Source organism: Taeniopygia guttata, chromosome 3 (assembly GCF_048771995.1).
Source record: "Taeniopygia guttata chromosome 3, bTaeGut7.mat, whole genome shotgun sequence".
Classification (NCBI taxonomy): Eukaryota; Metazoa; Chordata; class Aves; order Passeriformes; family Estrildidae; genus Taeniopygia; species Taeniopygia guttata.
The window spans coordinates 63,593,924-63,608,244 of NC_133027.1; the positions used below are offsets into that span (position 1 = coordinate 63,593,924).

Sequence of the window (14,321 nt, forward strand, 5' to 3'; positions counted from 1 at the left end):
AGGCTTCAATATTAATCTATATAAGTAATATTGGCTAGAAACTTTTCAGGAAAGTAATGAAGGCAATGGAGTATAAGCAATGGAAAGCAGATATTTGTTTCCCAGGAAGAAAGTAGTAATCACTGGCTCTTGATCATAGGCATAGGAAAGTTGATTTACACCTAGTAATTAATGAATTCTTTTTTATAAAAGTGCACTCACAGAGAGAGAAGGCTTCTATAACAATATAGTTGCATGTTGGAATCCTGGATGCTGAGAATTTTAAACTTTCTCTGCTGAAAGGCACAGACTTGCAAGAAAGCACTGAATTTGACCTGAGGCTGTGGAGAAGACTTTAAAAATTGATTGATAGTACTGGGATTACTGGGTATGTAGTTGGTTAGAAGTGTGTAACATCACAGAGTGGAAAACTTAGAGTTTAGGTTTTTAGAATATAGTAATGGATATGAAACGAGATGGAGAGTATAGGGTGTTGTCTCGAGTTCCTTTTTCTTCCTTCTTCTTCCTTCCTCATGGGTTTTGGTGGTATCTTGCAATTGGACAGAAAAGTTGGCATTGCAGGTCTTGAGGGATAAGTTATTGGGTTAAAAGGGGAAACAATCTAGGTGTCATTTCTTAATTGGGTAGTTTAGTTTTAGTTCAGCCTTAAAAGACCTTGAAACTGTACATCTGGGGTCATTTTTGTGCTGTTTTCCTGCATGCAAGGTCTGGAGCAGACGGCATGCTGAAGTTTTGATAACATAACAATAAACAAGAAGCTGAAGACCAAAAAAGTCCAATGTGTCTCTCATTCCTGACAAAGAGCTGCTCCAGGAGGGCTTCCCCCATTAGGGGAGCCCTCAGGGAGAAGCCCAACGTGGGGCCATCAAAGTCATAACTGGTGCCGTGTGTGGGGAAGTTTTGATAAAACAACAATAAACAAGAATTTGCAGAATTTAAAAAGACAATAAAAATGTATAATTTTTGGAACAATCAGTACAGCAGAAAAATGATTTTTGGGTAATATTAAACTTCTGAATTAATTTCTTAAACTGAATTATGATGGATTAGAGATTAGAAGAAGATTCATAATCAATTTGAAATTAATCCACACATAGAGAATAAGTGGCATTTTTGATACTAGCAATTTTTGGTAGTGTTTCACTCAGGATATAACTTGATGCACAAACTTGAAACACCCAGCCTGTGCCCAAGACATTGAGTATTAGTCCTTTAAAAGATTAAATATTTGAACTAAATTTTAAAGGAGCATAAAACTAAATGAAAAATTGTTTCAGAGTCTTTGATGCATATTCTATAGATTCAAATTTTAAAAATTCTCTCATCTGGAGAGACACTTTCTACCAAGGCCTGTAGTAACATGGCTAGGGACAATTATTTTAAGCATAGAGGGTAGATTGAGATTGGACATAAAGAAGACATTTTTTATGATAAGCATGGTGAGACATTAGAACAAGTTGCCCAGAGAAATTCTGGATGCCTCATTCCAGGAAATGTTCAAGGTCACGTTGGATGAGGCTTTAAGCAATCTGGTCCAGTAAAAGATCTTTCTGCCCAAGCAGGGTGTTTGGAATGTTCTTTTGGACCCAAACTATTATGTGGTTCTACGACTCTACAAAACTTTTTTGCTGTCACTTATTATTTCTGTAATATCTTCTCTAATGTGCTCCTGAAAATCTTGATAACAGCACTTAACTAAGATACACATTGTAGATCTAAACACATTAAAGATCATGAAGAACTTCAGAGAGCGAGGCCATATCTGTACATTATGCAGTATTTCTATTGACATGACACTTTCTGTAAACTTTTATAGAAAGAGATCAAAGGATGCAAGTTATGTAAACAGATTAAAATTTTCTCCTTTTGGATATATGATTATTTTAGCAGGACTGTGGTACAGGCTGACCCTCTATTTGAAAAGGGCTTGGAATAAATTTGATTTAAATTAAAAACAAACAAACAAAACCAAAACAGAAAAGGATGAAAGTTCAAGGGCAAGGCATAGCTATGTTTCTATCTGGAATGATTTAACAATCACTACCAGGCTTGCTGCAATAGATAGATTTTTCCAGCTTTAGTCTAGGGCTTTCAACACTTGCCCATCTCCTACATTCAATTGCTTTCTATAAGATGAGGGAGGATGTCTCTGACAGCACTTCTTGATTTAATTTTGTACTGTTGGGCAACAACAGATGAGCCGTAGTGCACCCCTGGTGGATTTCTATGAGCTGGGGGATATAGCAATATCCTATTGGATTTTTTGCTATCATAGGCAGGATGCCAGACACAACAGGGAGAATTAATTATTAACAGCACTGCTATCTTTCCAACTTAGCTTCAAGGCACTATTTTGTTTGCTCTCACTGATGGTGATCATTTCTCAACTGTTCCGTGTATAATGAACTGCATGTGCTTCTCAGATTTCAGACCTTAATCTAGCAGGTTATCTGCTGTAGCGACAAATCTTGTCATTCCTGCACTATCCAGGCATTGGAGTCTGTGATTTAAACTACAGACCTCTCTGGTGTGACGGTAATAGGCACAGGATTTCAGTAAAGAACATGTTCAGGCAGATCCACGGGACACTGGACAAATATGTGAAGCATGCCCACCAAGGGACTTCATGTTCATATAGTCCAAAATAACCAGCTAAATTCTATACACTAATGGAGAGAAGTATAAACACATTGCATGGACTCATTTGCAGGTGACAACTGTCATTGCTTCAAGGTGACAATTCTCTTTCAAGCCTAAAAAGTGCCTCAAAACTTAAACTATTTTGAAGTCCAAGGGAATATGTGAAAAATATTTTTTTTAATCTGAAATTTGCCATTTCCAATGTCTTTAAACTTAGCACTGTAGCTCTTTTTCCCCCCAGCATCTGCTTAGTATAACATATGAAATATTAAAGATGCACAAATATGTATTATAGTCTTTGCATGTTGAGGAATGCATAACAATGTCAGTATTACCCTCCTAAATCTCACTACAAGTAGGCTTAAGAAAATTAAGTGTGAAAATGAAGAAAAAGTTTAGAAACAAGATTTACAAAACGACCATAAAATCAGCAAAGCCCACTATTTTTTACTAAAAAAAAAAAACTGAAACAATGAAAAATGAGGTTAAAGCTATTTGTTTTCTTAGTACTAGTATAACATGAAAATTTTTAATGTGACTAAATAGGCAAAAAAAAGCAGCAAGCAAATTTTAAGCATCCAAGGTAGGGTTTTCACTGTTACTATTTGAGGACTTTCTAGTTTAAGCATATGTTCAAGAACAAACTGAGAGCCTTTCTCAGAGGTAATTAAAATTTCAAAATGTGAACATTTCAAAAGGTGTTCCCTCAAAAAAAATTGCATTAGAAATTACATTTTCATTTTAGAAATATATTTTTGCCTAAGAAAAAATATCGCCTACTATAAAATAACTTTTTATTTGAGAATTTAAATAAGCTTAATTTTGATTTTACTTTTAAAATATTTATTAGTTTATTTATTTTATCTATCCTTTAAATACATTTATTCAGATAATACAAAAAATTTTAAAACAAAACTATGCTAATGCATGAGTTGGAACACTGAAACAAAACTCAACCAAAATTTCCCACAGAAACAAAATTTCAAAACTCCCACAGATAGTGAGACAATGTGACATCAATGAATTGGTATTTTTTGGGGAAATAATTTTATGTCAAAAATGCTTCTCATCTTCTCTTTAGACTTTTATGAGACTGTCTCAAAGATTTACCTGTTTCATTAGATTAATAGTAACATTCAAAAATTTTCAAAGTCTGTGTGCACATCTTCACAGGACAAACATAAAGAGGATATTTTTTTCATGTGCTATTTCTCAATTCTTTCTTGTTTATAATAGGGCAATGGGATATATATTTTGATTCTAGATTCAAAGCCTGTACTTGAAATGTCCTCTTATGGACACTGTATTCTAATGAAAGTTAATAGTAGAGAAGTTCAAATGCGGAATTTAGTACAAACTACATTAAATTTTTAGTAATATTAAATTAAGTTCTTGCCCTTGTTTATGAAGAATTTTAGTCACCACTTTTGTTTGCTTATTTAGAATGCAAATAAAATGGGTCTGGACTGTCATTTATAAATTAGTACTTAAAATTATGCTTTTATGCATTTTCGTATACAGAATGAGTGAAGTAGATAACCAAATTAGGAATTTAAAGCCATTTTGAAAGATGGTATAAATTTAATGTGGTACCATAATGGACTGCGTAGCCTTCCATAATCAGAGGATGATAAGGTGTAAGGCTTTTGCTATTTTCAATAACCAATATTACCTAATGTTTAAAGATTAAAAGAAAGAACAAGGGAAAAGTTACAATACAGATATTTATTTGTTAAGTCACTATGCTCCCTTCACTCAAGGTATGATTTGAATTCTTGATATCTTGTCCTTTGCATAGTTCCTGCTACGTAAAACAGAATGCTGAGGTTTGGGAAAATGTAACTTCAACTCTCAAAAATTCAGGCTGAATGCATTGCATATATTAATCAAACATCAAGGATGCAGCTCACAGCTGAGATAAGGAAAACAAAATTTAGCTTAGCAGATTTTTCACAAGTATTTAGCTTCTCTTTTGGAGGTTGCTTTATGTAAACAGCATCTGAAATCACTCTTATATCTTCAGGATGATGGAGATGCTTTTAATTTTTTTAAAAAATTTTCATTCTGCCAATAGTAGTATTGAAGCAATTCATGCAACATTAGCTTGAGTTTAGGTAGAAATTAAGTGTGGAGTTCAACTCTAGCTTGATGACAAAATAGTTCCTGCCTCATAAAAAGTGTGACAAAAATAAACTCCAGAGAAATTAATTATCCAGAGCACCTAAACTGAAATTCTGGAGAGGATTCTCAATGTCTATTGCAATATCTGCTTTTCACCAAATGCAACACATAAAGTATATGACATCTATGCAAATTAATTTTTCATCTCATAATTATTTTCTTTCATCCTTGCTTTGTAACCTGTTTTGAATTGCTGAGGACAAACGTTGCTATTCAGCAGCATGCAAACTTCTGGGAGATGTCAGATTAATTTTTTAAAATATAATTAGCATTTCTGCTAAAATGTTCTCTTTTCTCAAACAGGAACAATACATACCAAAGATATTTTGCAGCAGTACTCCAAAGACTGATGGTATTTTTAGAGCACAATGGGGCTTTTCTTAACATGTGCTATCAAAAGCACTGGTATTTGCTAAGTAAAAGCAATGGATTGCCTTATTTTCACTTACATGTTTGTTGAACAAGCTTTGAGCATTATCCTGTGGTTTTATACTTGATTCATTTGTCTATCATTTTTTTTCATGGAACAAGCCCCAGAGAGCAATAGAGAAAAAAGATAAATGCATGAGCAATACTATCTGTTCTCAAATGTCTATAGAAAAAGAAATGGAAATCATAATTATTCATTGTTCTAAATAATATCCTTTTAATGTTTAACATTTATTTTCAATGTTAGAATCCAATTACATGTAATAATAAAGTCCTTCACAGTACAATATCTTTCAGCACAGGGGGTTTATGTAGCTGGTTTCCATCCATTATTTGTACATTTCAAATTTGTTTAGTACTAGAGTATAATTATGGAGAAATATAGGAGAATGGAAAACAGTTCTGTTTTGTCAAAAATGTATACAAATCCAGCATGATACAGGAGAGCAAAAAAGACAATATTAAAAAGAAAGGCCAAAGCATCAAAAAAAAAAAAAAAACCCAAAAACCAAAACAACTTTATCTGCAAGAGAATGAAATTGAAACAGGAATAAAACAGCTGAGTAACTGAGTTATTTATGACCTTGTTGAAGATGATCAGAATGAGCACCTGAAATAAACATCAATATGATCCAAAATACCCCCAAGGGATGCCAGGCTAAGACAAGTGACAAGCTAGCATGTCTGTCCTACAAAACTGATGTTGCAGTAGCTACTGCTAGAGATAATATCATCTAGGACACACAAGCCCTTCTCAAGCAATAAATATGTGCTTACACAGAAAAGAGTGTAACCACATTGCTTTTTAAGCTTTAAAATGGGGAAAAAAAATCATACATGTAAGGTCACAGAAAAAAGAACAAACTTATTTTATTCCTGTCAGGAAGAAAGAAGGCCAAACAGGTAAAGAAGTTAAAGACTAACTGAAACATGAATCTCCATTCTATAATTGAGGGTACAAAGCAAGAAGAATTACATATGGTATGAATCCAAGTGGATAGAAAGTTCTGGGAGCTGCAAGAAAATAGATTAACATATATAAGCAAGAAGAAACTTCATTAGCTACAGACCAAGTAACAAAGAATTACAGACTTGTCTCTATTTTAGCATCTATGTGACAAATTATAAAGTATTTGAGTTACTAAAAGAAATACTATTGGCTTTCTGACTTTTTTTTTTATGTGTTCCAAAAATAATATTGTCTTGTGGTTGAGTGTTGCAGTGATATCTCAATACCAAACAAGAAAAATATAGTATTATCAACCCACAGAATAATATCTGATCAGTATCTTAGTTTACTGTGACCAACTATCAAATAAAGTATTTCAGCCCTTATGTATTTTCATACCTACGGTTCAGAACCACTACTAAACTGTGTATATTTGATTGCAGAATATAAAATCCTCTGTTTTCAAACTTAGATTATTTTGACAAAATCCTTTTGCTCATAAAATGTCACCTAGGACAAGGGCTTACATCAAGCCAGTTAAGGCCAACGCTCACTGAGAAAAGGATTCAAAAATTTTTATTATGTAAAATAGATACACACATATGCACATACATATATCTTTATGTGACCTATACCTATATACACACCTATATAGATACGTTATCTATCTATATTATCAAAATTGATGTTTGGAAGCTCAAAATATTATAAATTAATGTCTAGAGGCTTGTTACCTGCCACTTAGAATTTCTGATGTTTTTCTGTTTGTGTGTAACCCCAAATTATCAGGAAAATGAGGTATTTTGAGATGAAGTAATATAAAATTAGTACAATCCTATGAATCCTTAGAGGTCTTACTGCCACCACAATTTGCTTTGCATAGGTTTATAAACTACAAAATAATTTTGAGGTGAAATGCAAATGCTAATACTTTTTTCTCTTTACTACTCTCCTGCTTTTTGATTTATTGATTAGCTTTACTGACAAATACAATACCTGCAAATCTCCTAAAGGAAATCCATTAATCTTTAATGTTCTCCCTATAAAAAAAAAGGTTCACACAGTTTGTTGGGATCATAAAGACAGCAAATTAGTCACACTGCTTTTTTTATTTTCCAACACAACATGCTCAAGTGAGTGCTATGTGATACAAAATGTTCTATGTTCTCCTAGACCCCTTGTGCTTGAGGCAGCTAAGTAAGGAATAGAAGGTTAAGAATAGAATAGATTATTAAGTAGCAGCTTAGTAATAAATATCTTTTGAATAATTTTTCTCGTAACCTAGTTGCCATTAATGCTCTGTTAGCAGAGTGTTTCTAGAGAAGAAAATTATCAGTTTTAGTGAATTTATAACTCTACACACATCCACTGTTCCCCACCATCACTTTATCATCTTCTCTCTTTATATCAATTACCAATGTTCCCCTCCTGAAAACAAACAAACAAAAATATTAATACAGAAAAAATAGAAAATATGAAAGATATGGTGATCTTCGTCCCTAGAACTATGAGTCTTCAAATGTGCACAATTACACCTGCAAGGGTTTCTCCCAACTTGACTTATCATGGTGGTTGCTTGCTTTCTAGGCCCACTTCAGTCCCAGGGAGAATTTTTTAATTGCTTAGTGGATATTTCCACCGTTTTTTTCCCCACTCTGAACTCTTGCAGAAATCCTGATGGAGGCAAGAAATTATTTATATTTAAATTTTACAAAATATCTCAATTATCTGTAAACAATTGAGAGGCCTCAAACATAACCCTGTCAAAACTTAGGTACTTGTAGTCAGAGTTTTGCCTTGTGTTCTGCTTTGTACTTACAAGTGATAAAGGAGTAGAGCTGATACATGATGCAGCAAGCAGAGGACCACATGGATATCTGAAAAACATAATGAAAGCAGTAAGAATACCCAATCTCAGTCTAATCCTAACATGCACAGGTTAAGAAAAGTAGACTTTAACTTCCCTGGCTAGTGAAAGCAGTTTGAGACAAATAATGTATGATACATACATGGTCCTGCTTATACTGGATTTGAAAGCATTGGGAAGAACTTTCACCCATGTGTTCAATGTTTACTTTCTGTACTCAGTATATTTAATAAATACCACTACAAAACTTAAGGTGTTTTGTTGGGGTTTTTTTTGTGCCCTTTAATTTGAAATATTATTCCAGCATTCAAGGGGAGGCTTCAGGGATATATAGACATAAGGCATGCATATTCTTAATAACTGTTTTCACTTATTCACAACATGTATTTTGCTGGATTATATATTGTCAAACTTGGGCAAAACAGTTTTGAATAAAGGAAGGAATAAGTACAACTTTTTTTGGAAGCTTATCTGAATAACAACATTAAAATAATTTTTCCTTTCATATGTCTCAACCCTTTCTACATGTAAAGGAATTGAAGATTGAAACAAAGACTATAATAGTAAGTGCTAAGGAGGGCACAATTATTTACAGTATTCATTTTTATCCTGTGTGACTTCCATACCTTTTCCCTTTCACCCGGATTTTGAATTAAGCTTGCTTAAATCTCTTAGGAACTGTTTGAGCCCTTCAGAAAACCTAGTATCATAGTTCTCCTTGAATTCTCCAAATTATTCTCTTTTAACCTACAATGATCTAAAGTATACAAAGTGATGAAATGAAAGAATGTAAGTATTCCTCCTCACAGTCTACAGAGTCTTACAAAGGTTGCAAACTGTTCTGTAGTTGTTGATGTTTTTCAGTATTCAACTCTTGCAGTCTAAAGAACACTTCCAACATGTGTAGAGGAAACTGTGACTCCTGCAGACCTTACCCAGAACAGAAAATCTCCCAATCCAGCCAGACTGAAAGGCAACTTTAATTCAATAGCATGATATGTTAGTGACAAATTTTATTTTTCTCTCTGTGGCTCCAGGTTTTTGTAGTTAGATTGGTGCCCTTATTGCAAAAAAAAATTAGTTACAAAAGTGATTTTAATAGTGACTATATATCCCTGCCCTTGGTAACAAGCAAAATAAACTGATTTTTCATAGAATTTCTAATACAGTTTCTTTGAAGACAGAGAAAAACATTGGTAATTTTAGGATAGCAGAAAGAACAGAATTGGATTTAGAATAGGAACCTATACTTGGAACTACAAGTTTAGAGCTGTCTCAAGCATTCCAGATAGAATTTCTATTTTATTTGGAAACAAAAATGCACTCTTTTTGTTTATACTGCACATGCATACATTTCTATGCTACAAATATTTGAATCAAATAGCATGTGAGTTACAGGAATATGAGTCATTTAACAGATAGCACAATTCTGGAGTTTAGGGTCAATTATTTGGGAAGACACAATAGAATCAGTACTGTAAAGCCAGCATTCAGTAGATTATTCTGAAGCACACACACTCTTATTTTGAGATGGATAATACATAATCACATGGGAAGATATATTAGGTATATCTCAAATATATTAAGTAGTTTTGGAAATAGTAGATATATGTAAACTAGCAGGCCTATGTCGATAGAGACAGAGATTTCATTGAAGAAAAGCACCTTCAATGAAACACTGTGCAAGCTGTTGAATTTAAAAGCAGCATGGGAATGGAAATGTCTATGCCATTCTATTCTTATTATATTCTATTCCGTTCCACTCTTTTCTAGTCTAGTCTAGTTTAGTAGTCTATTCTAGTTTATTCTATTCTAAATATGTGTTAGACAAAAAGCTCAGAGGTTTCATAAACCCTGCACAGTAAAAGGCTTTAAAGAGCAAGCAGATTCTTTTTTTACTCTGATTAAATTTGGAAGGAGACACCACTATTATAACACCTCCTATTTGAGAGATAAAGTCTTTGTAACCATAGGCATTTCCCAGTTTGCAGAGGATATAAGTAACAGGTGTTTTGAGTCAAGAAAATGACTGTGGCTCAATTTACTATGGTATCTTGACAAAGAATAATGGGACTTTATTCAAGTCACTAAGTATTATTTACTGTAGGAGGAACTACAGCTGAAAAGAAGGAATCAAAGACTTTAAGACAGTGATCATCTTAATCTTTCTTTAGTGAAAAGAGAATACTAATCTTATGTGAATGTGTGGGGGAAATATGCATTAAGAAGTCACTTTGTAGAGAGGTTAAAGCAATTGCAAAATATTGGTTCCAGGAATTGCTCAGAATATTGTGCAAGAAATCCTCTACTCTATGCTGGTAAATCCAGTGGTGGGAGGATGACAGCTTGGGGAGTATTTTTTTTTTTTTTAATGGAAAGTAGGGTTTTTTTGCTAGAAACTGCTCTAACCACATAGAGAAATATTCACTGTGAAAATATGAACTTGGTTCTGTTACATGCCAACTTTATGATAGAGACAGTTTATCTTAAAACCTTGGCTGCTGAAATAAAGAGATTAGAGAAACACCTCAGCTTTCATTTTAAAAATGAGTATATATTGAGCTTTCCTACCTACCAGGGAGGCTGGAACAATATTCAAGTTCAAAAAGAAGTATGGAGGCTTACCATTTACTCTTTCAAACCTCATTAATTTGAAAATCAAAGTCCTGGTTTCAAGAGGTCCAAACTCAGGGTTGGGCAGTGTTAGGAGCTGGTATGTAGGCTGTATGCTTGTGCTCATGATAAACTCACAGGGAGTCAGGAAGATGTTTCAGCATGTTAAAATGTAGGTCAGATTGGAACAGTGATACAGGGACACCTTGATTGGAAAAGGAAATATTGCTGTCAACAGTAGAGAAGCTGGTAACTTCTCTCACACACACACAGTCTAGGAAATTACTTCTGTATCCTATCTAATAATTCTCTTTCAAAGGGGAAGGAGCATCAGATTTCAAACACCAGGCAAGGGAAGAAATGGACCATTAAACATCATGGCAGAATTATGAAGTTAGGGTTTTATTACACCAAGAAATCCTAGAAGAAACTGTCTTAGGACATGTCAATGTAAACATTTAGACACAAACTCATTGCAAAACAGCGTATTGACACAGGTGAAGTGGAGTAAATTTAGACAGCCTTCAGCTCTGGTCTACCTCTGCTACAGCAGTTTGAAGCAGTGTTATGTTAAACAAAGTTCCTTAGGTGTGCTAAAGGGACCAGTTGATATGTGGAGAAAGAAAAATATTCTGTATCCTGGCCTTACTATGGCCTGCTTTTTAATAGAGAATGCAAACATGGTTGATGAAATGTGGGGAGAGAAGTTAGAATCATTAGCAAAACATGGAGGTGTGTTGAATGTGATTCAGCAGAGATCTTGCCTTAGTCTTGACCTATGCAATGTTCCATAAATAATCTATATGATAGAACACAAATGGTACTTCTTTATATTAAGTCAGCATGAAAATTGAAGGGATTTGATTAGATACATGTATTCATGGTAAATAAGACAAATGTCCTGGAAAAACAAAGAAAAAAAAAAAAAGAACAGAAATAAAAGCAGAAAAATGGGGACAAGTGCAAAGCATTTGAGAATAAAAGAAATAAAGACTGTTTAAGCATAGAATGAGAACATCAAGTCTGATCATAAAAGAAGAGTCAATAAATGTGCCAATCTTATAAAAGTATCTGTGGCAGGAATTAAGCCTGCATGACATGTGACATAGTTCTTTGTTTCCTGCAGCACTGGCAGTACCTCAGCAAGCGTATTGCAAACACATTAGAACATCACACCTTTGGAGAAACTGAGACCCCTTGAAGAGCTTCCAGAGGAGAGCAGAGAATGATTTGAGGTCTCTAATAACTTTGCTCTAGAACGAGAGAACAGAAGACTCTGAACAGTGAACAGGGGAACAAAGGACAGGCAGACACGAAACCAGGTTTTAAAATGCAAAAGACTGATATAACAACTGCACCCCCTATCTGATTTGCATGTCTCCACCTGAATGACATACAGATAATTGGTCATGACAGTGTTTATATCGCCCCAATCAGTGGAGTTATGTTTTTTCAAGACAATTTTTTCTATCTTCCAAGGTATGCTCCTAGTATTGAGTTGATCACAGAGGAAAGTGATTAAATTGTCAAGCATGCATTCAGATGGAATGCTGAAAAAACATAAAATGAGAAAACTTTAAACATGATAAAGATAAAAACCATGAAACTCTTCTCAAAGTTTGCTGAGAATGATTAGTATCTTTGATGACTCAAACACTGAGCTTTATGATTTTTCCCCTAAAAACTGCTATAGTAATATTTTATAGTATATGATTCAATAATGACTGATATACACGATCTAATATATAATGAATAAAAATCTACGTATAGATCTTTACACAGTTTTGTCCTATGCTTTCTGTATTCTAAAGTGAAATAGTGGTAAGATGATTCATTTCTATTCTACTTCTCTATATCAGAGTAATTTAAAAGGGAAATGGCATAGCACTCACAGGTATCTAAAAGTCCAGAATATTTATAATCAAGTATTTTTCATTTCTATACCATAAAATAACTTATCAGACTACTCTCTGAGGTAGTTTTTAAACATTCAAATATTCTAAATTGTGAATCATATGCATTACATAATTAAAGAAATTAATTCCTATCCAGTAAAAAATTCCAGAAAATATGTTTCTTTCTACTTTATCTCCCTAGCAAATATGAAAAGTGGTCTTTGGCTCATGGTTTCTTTCTGTATTGATTTTAACTACAGGCACTTAATGATTGAAAGCTAGAAGGAGATTTAAACTTAGCAGTAAAACATTTTATTTCTTTTAGCCACTGTTGTGGTTTAGGAGAGGTTAGTGTTCCAATCAAACCATGCTGGCACCTTTCCCTTTCCCTTCCCTTCCCTTCCCTCTTCTGCCTTGGGATGGATGGTGAGGAGAATTGAAGACACAAAAGGCAAAGATCATGAGTTAAGAATAATTTACTGGAAATAGTAATGAGATAAGAAAATGAAAAGTTACAGCAATAATACTAATGACAAAAAATGTGAAATCAGAGGGTGATTTTCATACAAAATGCTCACCAAGCTCAGGACCATGAAACAACAATGGTGGATGGACCCTCCACCTGCCATACTTTCCCACCCCTGGAAAAGAGTGTCCTTTCTTCCCAGAAGCAAGAGTGAGTGTGTTCCCCCATGTCATGGTTTGACACGGGAAGAGAATTTTTTTTTTAGAAGGAAGAGGTCCATCCAGTCAGGGGTCAGGTTTGGATACTGACACTTGGGGTGACCAATTGAAGGTGGACATGCCTCTGAGAACACAGAGGGGTTAAAAGCGGAATTCCCAGGAGGACTCGTCCTTCTTTGGTTCCGGTCATCGCAAGGTAAAGACCTCCCCTGCCCAGCCCGGGTTGGGTGGGGGAGGGGAGCCATGCGGCCTGCAGAAGTAGGCCAGGGGGTGAAGGATCGGGAACCAAGCTGGGCCAGCTCCTGCGGATGGAAGGGTGGAGAACATCTGGGATGTTTTTGTTCCCCCTCCCCTAAGCCAGAGGGAAAAGAGATAGAGACCCAGCAGACACCTAGGAGTTTGCCAGCGGAGGAGAAGGAGAAGGGGGGGGAAGATGCCCAGCGTGGGAGACTGGAGAAAGAGTCCTGGGCTGAGATTGCAGCCGTCCGGGGAGTCCGGGAATTTTAACCCTTTCCTGTGAAATGAAGGCTTTATGAAATATTACTCCTCCTGAATTTGAAGAAAAGAGAGACAGCCTGAAACCTCAGGTGTTCAGAGAAGAAGGTTGGGGGCAGGTGATAGAGTGGCTTTTGGCTGGACTCTGCTTGTTTACCATAGACTGAACCACTCTTTCTTTCAAGAGGGACTGCATTTTAAGGGGATGCATTGGTGAGCCAAGAGACCTTCTTCAGCAACTACCAGTTTTGGAGTGGACAGAGAGAGAGCTGAGGAGGGTGTGAGGATGCCCTCCATCTTCAGAGAGGAAGAGAAGGCGATCTCTGTCTTTTGGACCCTCGGCCCCAGGGGAAAATGGGGGGGACTCTAGTCCCGAAATGCGACACTGGACTGTTGTTCCTGGTGGTCCTTGGCAAAGCATCCTTAAAGGGGCCCTATAAGCAGTCTCTATCCATGCCCGGTGGTGAGAGCACTGTGACATGGAGAGGAGAATGTCACACTGGCCGGTGTGTCTGGGCGGTGCCACGTGTGACATTGGAAACACAAGAGGTAGCAGCTGTGTTTCCTG

At 35.4% G+C, this 14,321-nt stretch overlaps 2 long non-coding RNA genes across 2 annotated transcripts in view; one reads left to right on the plus strand and one right to left on the minus strand.

The window, feature by feature from the left end:
* The window catches only part of LOC140683723 (uncharacterized), a 40,741-nt gene that overhangs the window by 14,818 nt on the left and 11,602 nt on the right, over nucleotides 1-14,321 (plus strand). The gene's annotated exons all lie outside the window — the stretch shown is intronic.
* LOC121469721 (uncharacterized) overlaps nucleotides 554-14,321 on the minus strand; it is a 69,776-nt gene continuing 56,008 nt past the window's right edge. Inside the window, exons 4-6 of the long non-coding RNA XR_012055082.1 lie at nucleotides 8,019-8,076; nucleotides 7,196-7,239; nucleotides 554-6,264 (exon numbers count right to left, since the gene is read on the minus strand). This is a non-coding gene — a long non-coding RNA (uncharacterized lncRNA). The remainder of the gene's footprint in view (nucleotides 6,265-7,195; nucleotides 7,240-8,018; nucleotides 8,077-14,321) is intronic.